The 11,525-nt window shown below is 32.4% G+C and overlaps 1 long non-coding RNA gene across 1 annotated transcript; it reads right to left on the bottom strand.

The window, feature by feature from the left end:
* Positions 1-8,681: 8,681 nt before the first annotated feature.
* Positions 8,682-10,088, bottom strand: LOC134249600 (uncharacterized). Its single transcript, XR_009988321.1, has 3 exons — positions 9,980-10,088; positions 9,294-9,361; positions 8,682-8,819 (listed from the first exon to the last, which is right to left on the bottom strand). It is a non-coding gene; the product is annotated as an uncharacterized LOC134249600 (long non-coding RNA).
* Positions 10,089-11,525: the final 1,437 nt, after the last annotated feature.

Raw genomic sequence — 11,525 nt, 5'->3', positions numbered from 1 at the left:
GATATAAAAAATGCTAAGTTTTTCATTTTTGGAATGACCTTGACCTTTTACCTTTGCATAAATTTTAAGATCAAAGGTCATTGAATCTTATGCAGTTGGTCTCATGTCTCTGCAACTTCTCATTTTGAAAATTTTTAAGTATTTGTGAAATTCAAAAAGTTTCAGGGGCAATAACTCATTGAAGGGGTCTCCGAATACTTTCGCAATGAATAGATTGAAAAGTCTTCTTAATTAGTCAAAGACATTGGTGAAGGTTTTATATCTCTACGGTTTATGGTTTCAAAGGAGTAGTGATAACAAGGTTTTTCGTGCAAGGGGCAAGAACTCCGAACAGGGTCATAGTTCATAGTAAAGGCATCAAATCTTTCCATACGTTTCAATGACCTTTACGATGAACAAAAAATCTTTTCATAAACCTCGAAACAAAAAATCAGTGGAAGAAAAATAATAATAAACAGAACAATTTCAATAGGTCTTTCCACAGAAAGGTGGAAAGACCAAATAAACATAAGCATTTCAAGAAGTCTTTTCACAGAAAGGTGTCTAGAGTCGCAAAGAAAGGAGTTGATCCTTATGTCGCGGGTTCGAATCCCTCCTTCCGATGAGACCGTATAAACCGAGGTCCCGTGTCGCAGTAAGTGTTGGCATGAAAAGATCCCTCAGTGCTCAAGGGCCCTGAGTTCCAAGTTTAGGTCAAACTTTGTAGCTCTCCACCGACAGTGGTGGCGTCTCCATAAGAGTGGAAAATTCTCAAGATTCTCACATTAAACAACATACAATCAATTGAAAAATAAATAGCTTATCAGTTGAAGATATATTTTTCGGAGTTATTGTCACCATTATTTCATATTTGGAATTCAATTTGAATTACTCACTTTTATGTGCAGGGTATCTCTCATTTGATAGAAGTGGTAAATATTAAAAAATACAGTTTTAATACAGGAACTAAAAACAACAACAAAAATCATTCATTCGGATAACAGTATATTTGCCTGAATGACTCGGTGAATATTAAGAATTTCTCATATCATTTGTTTAAAAATATTGTAAACATTATAGTTCCACATGTAACAACTGTAAGAATATTACAATGTAATTTCTCAAGAACTTTAAACAGTTTCATATGTGCTTTCGATATTTCTTTCTGGAAATATTTTTGAAGAATGTAAGTTATCTGTTTATACATGTATGTCCATGTCCAACTGTTTTCTTTAAAATGTTCACTACAAAAGATATCTTGTTAACTTCGTGGTAATCATCATAGCTCCAAATAAAGCAACTGTAAAAGTATCCCAGGTAGCTGTTGTGGTTGCATTTGTGCTTCCGATAATTCTTTCAGGAAATGTCGTTGAAGACTGTGAGTTATCCGCTTTAGATTCTGAATTATGAACTTCACTTTCATGTTATTAAGCAAATTCTAATGCCCTGTTCACACGACAAGTTTAATTCGCAGTAAATTAATGCGAAGTAAACTAATGCGAATCAAACTAATGCGAATTAAATTGCGTTCACACGACAGCTAATTCGAAGTAAACTAATGCGAATTAAAATTTTACTTCAACAGTCAGGCGTGAGGAAGGCTATTATGACGTCATTTGCAAATCACGTCACCTTATGCAGAAGGAAATGCATTTGACATCATGCCACAGTGTCTGGAGACATATTTTAGTGATTAACACATTTTTCTTAGTTTTTCACTCAAAAATAGCACAAGTACTTAAAGCTGACCACCGACATGATGCATTTTACTTAATTTTGCCATTACGCATGCTCCAAAATTTAATTCGAATTAGCTTCGCTTAGCGTTCACACGGAGCTAATGCGAAGTAATTTAATGCGCAGTAAACTAATGCGAAGTAAACTAATTCGCATTAACTTCTCCGTGTGAACGCTAAGCGAAGCTAGTTCGCAGTAACTTTACGTTTAATTCGAATTAAACTCTCCGTGTGAACAGGGCATAAGTGTTTATGTGTTAGTTGGTGATAAGCCATTAATTATGGCACATTGTGTCAAATTTGTACGCCCTATCATATGTCATGAATAATTTATCATAAAAAAAAATAATAATAAATCAAGGGAAATTATTGCCCGGAAACATTTTGTACAGGCATTTCACGTATTATTGGTTAAGGAAATAAAGATAGATAACATTTTTAACGAGGCCGTGTCTAATTCGAGTGCGCGTGACTTTACGCAGCTCTTTGATTTCATGCAGTCATACATGTAGGTGCGATAGTACAGCTTCCTAAAATATTGTTATTATAATATAAAATTAACATTTTCAGTAACGGCTACTGGTCTGATAATAAGATTTAACGACAATGAAAAGGGGGAAAATGCTGAAATGGCTCAAATGACATCACTGTTTTCCGATTTTATGAGCAAGGCACAACGCTGGAATATGACACATATCACTCGCTTATACACATGTATGGTATAGCCGTTTATGGATATTATACTAAGAACTGATGACAGAACATAAAAAAAAAAAAAAAAAAAAACACAACATACTATAGCTAGCAATCTAAATATAGCTATTTTTCTTAGCAAAATAATTATTTGCGCCGATCATTCATCTGTACCAAAATGTATTTATATCGCAATATAGCAATTTTAGAGGCATTGAGCATCGAAAAAATAAAGTTAAAGGGTCACACTTCTACATCATGGTCATTTGGTTACTAAAGATGGGGACAATATTTGACATTGTCCATATCTTAATATTTCGTATATTGACATGCCCAGACAAATTTCATAATGATTGATTGAAATATTAATTAAATGCTAATATTTATATTCTCTACTTTTTCCTCTTCATAATTGGTTATTTCGGTAATCTTTACGGATTTAAATTTAGCGCCCTTCAAAACTTATGTGCATTATAGACGTAAGAGGCGTTTATGACGTTTGTGACGTTGCAAAACTACCTGGTAAATAATGCAAACGAACATTGCAAGGAAAAAGTGCCAAACTAATTTTAAACACAGATGTATTGTGTTTTACGTTAATTTTGGGCTTCACAGGATTGATCATGTGACCAACTAAACGTTCATTTCCCAGAGAACATTTTAGCATTGTTGTTTATTGCTTAAATATTCATTGTTGAACATATTATTTACATACCCTCTATTTTTCTGATTGTAGTTGTCATTTATTTCAATTGAAGTTTGGCTTTTACAAATAAAAATATAAATTTTTTGAGGATTTTAAAAAAGGCATTATACATGTAAATATTTAAGACTTACCTTTGCATGTTTTTTTTACCAAGTAATAGTTTTCACAGCATTTTAAGATTTTTCCATCTTTAATTCAAAAAGAAAACATAATTCAACTTGATATATTTTGAAAATTTTTATCAATTAAAATTAATTGATTATGAAAAACTTTTCAAAATATTATTTAGGATTCAATTCCCCTCACCTTTGATAGCACATTTCACTAGCAGCACTCCAGAAATATAAGAGTGGTATATAAAAAAAACGATAAGGTAACAAAACCTCATCTCAACAGCGTCAAATGCTTCCAAACTTGTGAAAATGAACTTGTTAGAAACACACTACCTTCTCAAAGATGATAAAAAATCGGAAATGATTTTTTTTAGATGTACATTCATTCTTTTAAAATCTTTAAATAGAAGTTCTAATATTCTAAGTTCAATATTTCCTTTTAATAACACCAGTCAATGTAATATAATTAATCTTTTTTGTAAAATTTCCTGAATATTAACGATACCAATTTAGATATCCTAAAAAAAAAGCTGCAAAATTTCGAAGAGCTAAAAATTTGGTTGAACATCAGATCTTAAAAGGATCAAACATAAGTTTAAAAAGATACAAAACAATTAAATTACATCAATAAAAAAAACTAGGTCATGTCATCATCATTTTCTTATACCCGTTTATTTACTTGCCCAAAAATTTTACGATTGACTCTCACCTTTGTTGGCCCAATGATGAATGCTGATGTTGTGTTTTTTCATTGGCGGCTGCTACACTGCCTTACTCTGGCCCATTATGGACAAAAGTAGTTACATGTACATGTATTTTGTTGGTCCACTCTGGAAACCAGACATCAAAACTCCCAGAAAGCAGTCACCCGGACTATTTGGGACCCTCTGGGACTGCTCTGGGACCACCGTGGATGATCGTTATGGGACTGCTCTAAAAAGCAAACCCAACAGTCCTAGCTGTCCCTTGGACTGTTTCTGGGGGTGCTTTGTTGACTATATGTGACAAAGGTTCTGAATGACATTATAGCTCCACCCCTTGTGTATTCTGAATTTGGGGCCCAGTTGCTTTGTTTATACTTGATGCAGAGTAGTTTTAAAATATTAAAAAATAAGGATTTCTTAAATATTTTAATAAGCAGAGAAATTTTAAATGCAGTTAATTAATATTTTCAGAGACTGTATTTTTACTCATATGTTGTTTAGAATATTTTTTTTTATTAAAAAAAATTTGTTGTTAAATAAGGAAGTAGAGGAAGATTTTTATCCCTTAAAAAACGATAGGTTTATGAGAAAAAAATTTCACATGTACTCCTAATTTATTTTTTAATGTAAAATTGTGTACTCCAAATATGCATGGAAACTAGTTTAAAAAACATTATTATAGTTACATATAAGATTTTTTAATTGAAAAAGCTACATGTTTTAAAAGGAACACGCTAAAGAAATATTCCACGCGACCCTTAAATAACCTAACAATTCATTAAATGACCATGAAATGAAATATGCTACCTTTCTTCCGTAAAATAAATAATGTAAACAATCATTGAGAAAGCATCTTTATTAATGAATTAGTTTTTAATCTATAAACAGGTAATGAAATGAGTACAGTTATTTTAAAAATAAACTTTGATAACATCGGGAATTGCAATTTATTTGTTTTTGGTTTGCTTGTGTTTACCTAGCCAATTAATGTATGTAAAATGGTATCAATACCTGTGGTTTCAAATGCCTTTGGGCAGACAATCAATCATGTGTGTTATTTGGGTACTGTACAAGTATAAGTGTTACACATCATTGAACATGCTGGTCAACAATGACCCTAATTTCTTTCTGTTAAATATTATATTATATACTGTTTAACGTCCCCCTCTCCAGAATATTTCACTGATATGGAGACGTCACCATTGCCGGTGAAGGGCTGCAAATTTAGACCTATGCTCGGCACTTACGGCCTTTGAGCAGGGACGGATCTTTATCGTGCCACACCTGCTGTGACACGGGGCCTGGGTTTAAACGGTCTCATCCGAAGGACTGCCCCATTTAGTCGCCTTTTACGACAAGCAAGGAGATACTGAGGACCTATTCTTACCCTGATCCCCACGGGACTTCTATTAAATATAATTTTTTTTTCTATTAAATATAAAAATGATCAATGAAATGTGTATAAATATCTTTAAGGATTAATTAATTTTGAACAGTATCAGATGATCTGTCAGTTCCATTCTGGTGATTTACAGATGTACATTTAATTGATTACAAACAAAACAGTTAAAACTGAGTATTATAGATCTAAAGAAACTAGCAATAAATAAATTGAAATGTCAGTAAAAATAATCATAACTTAAAAATAATAAAAAATTTTCAAAAGCCCCAATACTTAATAAAATGCCTTTAGAATATTCCGATAGTGTGGAATAATAACATCTATTTAAAGCTTATTCTGGTGGAAAATAATCAATTCAAGTTTAATTTTCTGTATGAAAAATTAGTATGGGAACCAGTATCACTCAGAGAAAATAAAGAAATGGAAGAGTGATTAAAACATTCATGTTCAGTGTAATTCAAACATATGGTGTAAAGACCTTTTTTCCTTGTATAAATTTTATTCAAATTGTTTCTATGCGCGTATTGTTCAATAATGATCTTCGCATACATGCATTCCTGGCATACTACTCAGAATCAATTTTAACTGCCTTTTATAGTTCCATATCGTTTATTTGAAATCTCAGGTCTGAGTTAGCACCGCCCATTAAATTAATAAGCCCCGCCGACTGGGACTGCTGGGACTGCTTTCTGAGACTGCTGGGACTGCTCTCTGTGACCGCTGGGACTGCTTGGACCGCTCTGGAACTGCTGTGGAACTACTCTGGGGCCGCTGTGGGACTGCTTTATCACTTTGAAAATATTGTTTTCGTTATTTATGAACCGTTTTCACCCATAGAACCCATGGATTTTATTATTGTCGATGTTTTTTTTTCAAATGTTATTCTACTCTCTAATATTCATAATGATTGAACTTAAACATTCTCTTTTATTAAAACACACGTCCGTAATATTTCAACCAATTTCTAATTGTTTTCATATCTCATTTATGATAATTTGTTGAATTTTGGCAAACGGAAAACTGGTTGTTGTTAGTCCCTATCGTCATGGACGGTACCAACTTTTGATACCCATCATATCATTATTGTTCATTGAAATCCACCTGATCATGTGTCTGTAAAACAGATATATTGCTGGAAATTTAACAATTTCAGTGAATTTTTTTTTATTCTTAACAAGTTTTACAGCAGCCTTAATAAAGCGTTTAATTTCGCTATAGTTTACTTATTCTTTACTATTCATTTTTAATGCAGTGTCTCTAATAGCCTATGTTTTCAAGCTTCTCACAATGAAAATATGAGAAAAAAGTGGTCATATAAACTGATATCAATTCATTCGATCATGAGAGAAAGCCAAGCTTAAAATCATATGATATCAGTGTTATATGTCATAGAGTTCAGGTCATTATTTTTTAAACAGCCCTCGGATAGTTACTCAGGATGTTTTTTTTACACTTTATTTTTTAACCACATCTTCCAAAAAATATTTACTTCCCGTTTGACAAATTAAAGAGAGAGAATTGATGATATCTAAACACAACTTTGCAAAGATCAATATATTATCAGACAAGCACTTCAACATACACCAAATACCGTATAAGTAGAATTTTTAGCGAGGATTTAATTTTGGCATTATTAGCGAGGGTGCCGAGATCGCTAAAATTTAATATCGCCAAAAAATTAATCGCGTTTTATTTCTAAGAGCTACTTTAATGTGCATTTTAAAATCGCTAAATTAACATCTCGCTAAAAATAAATTACCAGTTTTTAAGGACAAATCGCTAAATTTGCGTCTCGCTAAAATTTCCACTTATACGGTGAAACCGTATATTTATTTGATTAGAGTAAACTCGGTACCTTATGTTTCATGTCGTTCATTTCTAAGGGTGCAAACAGTTTTTTCCTAACAGCTCCCTCTTCAGTATTCTATTGAATTTTATTACTAGTTCATTATAAATATTCATATCTAATACCCGTATCCGATATCTCGGCATCAGTTGGCAAACAATTGTCTTTTTAATGTTGAAACGACGGGCAAATGTTTCCCCAATACAACAAAGTCGTAAACATAACTCATAAGCGTATGTTTCATCAGACGAAGTTGTGTCCAGATCGTTACCACCTAAATGTAAGATGAGAAAGTCCGGAGAAACGTGCCCAAGTTTTTGTTCGAACGCCTGCAAGTGGGAATTATTTGTCAGCTTTCCTCCACTTATACCATAAAATGTTACAAAAATGTTTGGATTTAAATTCAAGTTCTGAAATTCTCGATTTTGATTTACATAGTGTTCAAACTTTTAACATGTGAACTTCCAGCAATCAAAACAGACGCCATTTTGACTGTTTACCGCAATGCATCTTGGATGCTGGGCAATATATAAATAGTCACAAAGTTCACTAGGTCATTCATGGTTCCAAGACCGGCAAACTGGCGCGAGGCAGAACAAAGAAATTCAAGTCAACATACGTTAACGTTCACAACATTTCGTTTACTCCTGCTAAGTTGTAATTACGATGATGAGCGCATGAAACAGGGTGTCCATAGCATTGTATTAACGTATTTCGCCAGTCAAACACAAAATCCGTCAAAAGCATACACAAAATTTTTAGCATCCAAAGAATCTCACCAATGTACCTATATAAAGGATAATCCAACAATAAATTGAATTAGAAATTCCTCTAACAGCTAGAGTAGACTTATGTACCTGCGATAACAAGTGATTGAATGGCTCACAGCAAAAACAAATCAAGATGACTGGCGAATGTATGTTGACAAGGCAATGCACGCTGGAAGAATGAAGGCGTGCGCAAAATTAGCTGAATCTGGTCAGTTGCTGATAAGAGATTAATGTAAACTGGCGAAGAGAAAAATCAGAGTTGTTCTTCTTGCCATGTCAGATGTTTTACATAAATTAATTTAATGTTGTAAATTAAGATTATTAATTTAATTATTAATTTAATTATTAATTAATTATGTAATGTTATTATCATTGGTGTTCTTCATTTCAGCGTAAATATGTTCATCATTGTTGTAAATATTCACTTTTTCATTCTCTATTAACATTTTATAGATAATGTACAACTCATAAAAACATCCACAAAGCAAGAAATCTTGATATGATTGTACCAAAATAAATTAAGAAAATCCTGAGGACAGTTGTATTTTCTAATGCTTTTTGGGGTTATTTGTATAAGAGTCAACAACTGAAGGCTACAAATAATTATGAAAAGAAAGTACTTTAACCTGAACAAAAAAAATCGACATAATAGAAATTCAGTCAGTTGAATTGATCACAAGGTGTCAGTAATTTCACTGAGAATACAACAAAAAGATTTTCATTTACTTTTGACTTGTTGATCGTTAGAACAACCCTTTTCATTGTGATACTGTGAAATCGAACAATCACACTTCAATGCACAGGATTTTCCATACTCCGGATGCATAAACTTCATACTACACTTGTCTCCAAAATAGCCTGCTAGGCATTCTTTGAAGGAAAAAAAGTTAAATTAGGCACAAAATATGATTAGAGGAAGATATTTTACAATTAATTCAAAATAATACTTTTTTATCCTTAGAGAAACTCGAATTTCGTTGGTTTTTTACCATTATCTTTTGATAATTGTACTCAACCTTATTTTCTATTTTGATGAAATACCTATGAATATGTCACTGCGCAAAAAAAAAAAAAAATGATAACTAATTTTTTATATAGATATTGTCAGAATAAGTGCTATATTTAGGTTTTTTGTCTGTTATTTGTCTTTATTACAATGAATAGGTAAAATTTCATTCTAAACAAATGTCTCTTTCAAATTTCATTGACAGATTTGCATACAGAACATGTAAAAAAGTCATTGAAAAATTATTTCATTTGATTTTTTTTTTTTTTAGAATTTTTATTCCCACTCTTATTTCATCTTTTAAAAACAAGTAACTCAGTAAAAATAATATTTCGTACCTTGGCATATATTGTTCACTTTGTAAAAATTGTAACAGCATTCGGAATCGGAATTATTTTCAACTGATCTGAAGTAGAACCAAAAGTGTTTTAAAGAAAAAAAATGCATTAATATGAATTTTGTTTTACTTTATACTTTAAAATCAAAATTGCTTAAAAAGTTATCAATCCGCTGTCAGGAACAATTATATTAGATATACCGTATATACTCGCCTATAAGTCGGTATTTTGGGAGTTAAATATTGGTCTAAAACTCTATGTCCGACTTATAGGCGAGTCATAAAGAGACAATAATTTTTCTGGGGGCGTAAAAGTAGTATCTCATTTGCATTTCCGACGATTATCAAAGAAATTGTCTGGATATATAAGATAATTTATGTATTCTTAGATTATATATTTAAAGTGCAAGTATATATATATATATTTTAATAATTTTTAATTGCATTTTAAGTGCCATTGCCTTTATGTTGAATAATTTAAGATTAAATATCAGTGTCATTTCGAAAAGTATTAATTGAAACCAGGTTTAAACATCAATGAATGTACTTGAAATTGTCACCAGATTTTGGCAAAGAAATTGTACCGACTTATGAGCAGGTCCATAGCAAATCCCACCATAATAATGTCAGAAAATACAACCAACTTACAGGCAGACTGACTTATAGGCCAGTATATACGGTACTTACCCAACCAAACAGACGTCTAAATCAGCACATCCCAAGACTAAAATAAGAAGCTGAAGAAGAAAATTCAGGTTTGAAAACTACGTAAATTTCCAACCCATTTTACTTACTATTACTGATATTTTTGTATCTTTTAAACATTCAAATATTCTTTCATTTCGGGCATTGAGTGTTACTGTATTTACTCCATACCAATGTTTATTTTTCTTCCGTATAAAATGGAAATTTATTCCAACACAGTTGAGAAAAAAAATATTTCTGTATCGTCTGGACCTTTATCGTTCAACATTGCACTGTTTGAAGATTTTTCCTCTTGGTGCAAGGAATTTGCAATTATGTGCATGCGTGCAATTTTAAAGGTAAACGGCATATTGGATTTCGTTAAATTGAAAATTTATTCCATATTTGTAGCTGAATTCAAAATACTTAGATTTCATCTTTTGGATATTTGGCATTTGTAAAAAGTTTTCATTATTCAAACAACAAGTTTATGATTCAGGAACTTAACACAATAAAAAATATCATTTGGATATCAGCAATATTTTTTTCATTCCTTGTCTGTTTATGAAGGATGTGGAGATAACGAACGATATTTAATCGCAAACTCCATAAAACAATACAAAATAGGAGCAGAGCAAACACGGACCTCTAAACATCCGAGGTGTGATCAGGTGCCATTGAGGAGTGAGTATTCCCTGCTGACTGTCTCACCCGCCGCGGCGTGCCACCCCCTTCCCCTCACGACAAGGAAGTAACGAAAAAATCCGTTGTAAAGACGAATAATGACCCCCATCGAATAATGACCGGGGGTCATTTTTCAACGACAAAAAATGACCCCCTACCCGTAAAAAAAAATCATTTTTTGTAGAAAAAGTGTCATAGGGGTCATTATTTTATATGTTAGTCCTATAAAAAAATTGACCCCCATTGAAAAATGACCCCCTTTAAAATGAAAAGAGATTCTTTCATTGTCAAGTAATAAAATTTCTTTTTAATATTCCTCCTTATAGTGTTTGCTTAAAAGCCCTTTCACAATTGGCGCACGAGCACTTTACAACACTTTGCGATAGGAAAATTTTAGCATCGCACGAGCTATTGCATACGTTGTACGATGTCTCGCATTCATTGCATGTGTTTTAGTGGTCGCATCAGGTCTCCTCAAAATAGTCAACATGCACACTATTCAGACGCGACCAAATGCGATCCAAATTATCGCAATTCAACGCACGAATATTAGTACGAACGTTTTACAACGTTTTATAGGCCTTTCAACTTCCGCTAGGGGTCGGTTTAATGAACGATAACTCACTGTTGAAACAAGCTGAGAGCAGGTTTGGGGTATCTGACTGTTTACACGCAAGGCAGTTTTTAGCATTTCCCAAGTGTTTCTTTGCTCTCAGCAGAATCCAGTGGTTTTAAAATGTAGCAACAATGTTTAACTTATTTACTGTATAGTTGCGCACACCATTTCACTTCATATAATTAAAAGTTTTAATTAAAAAAAAAGTGAAATCTACCCTCCGTCCTAGTTCTAACCTAATTAAATTTT

This window comes from Saccostrea cucullata, unplaced genomic scaffold (genome assembly GCF_032062105.1).
Source record: "Saccostrea cucullata isolate Sc308-1 unplaced genomic scaffold, CSIRO_AGI_Scuc_v1 ctg17305, whole genome shotgun sequence".
NCBI classification, from domain to species: Eukaryota; Metazoa; Mollusca; class Bivalvia; order Ostreida; family Ostreidae; genus Saccostrea; species Saccostrea cuccullata.
The sequence above is the reverse complement of the archived record's forward strand: the minus strand, read 5'-3'. Positions and strand labels throughout refer to the sequence as shown.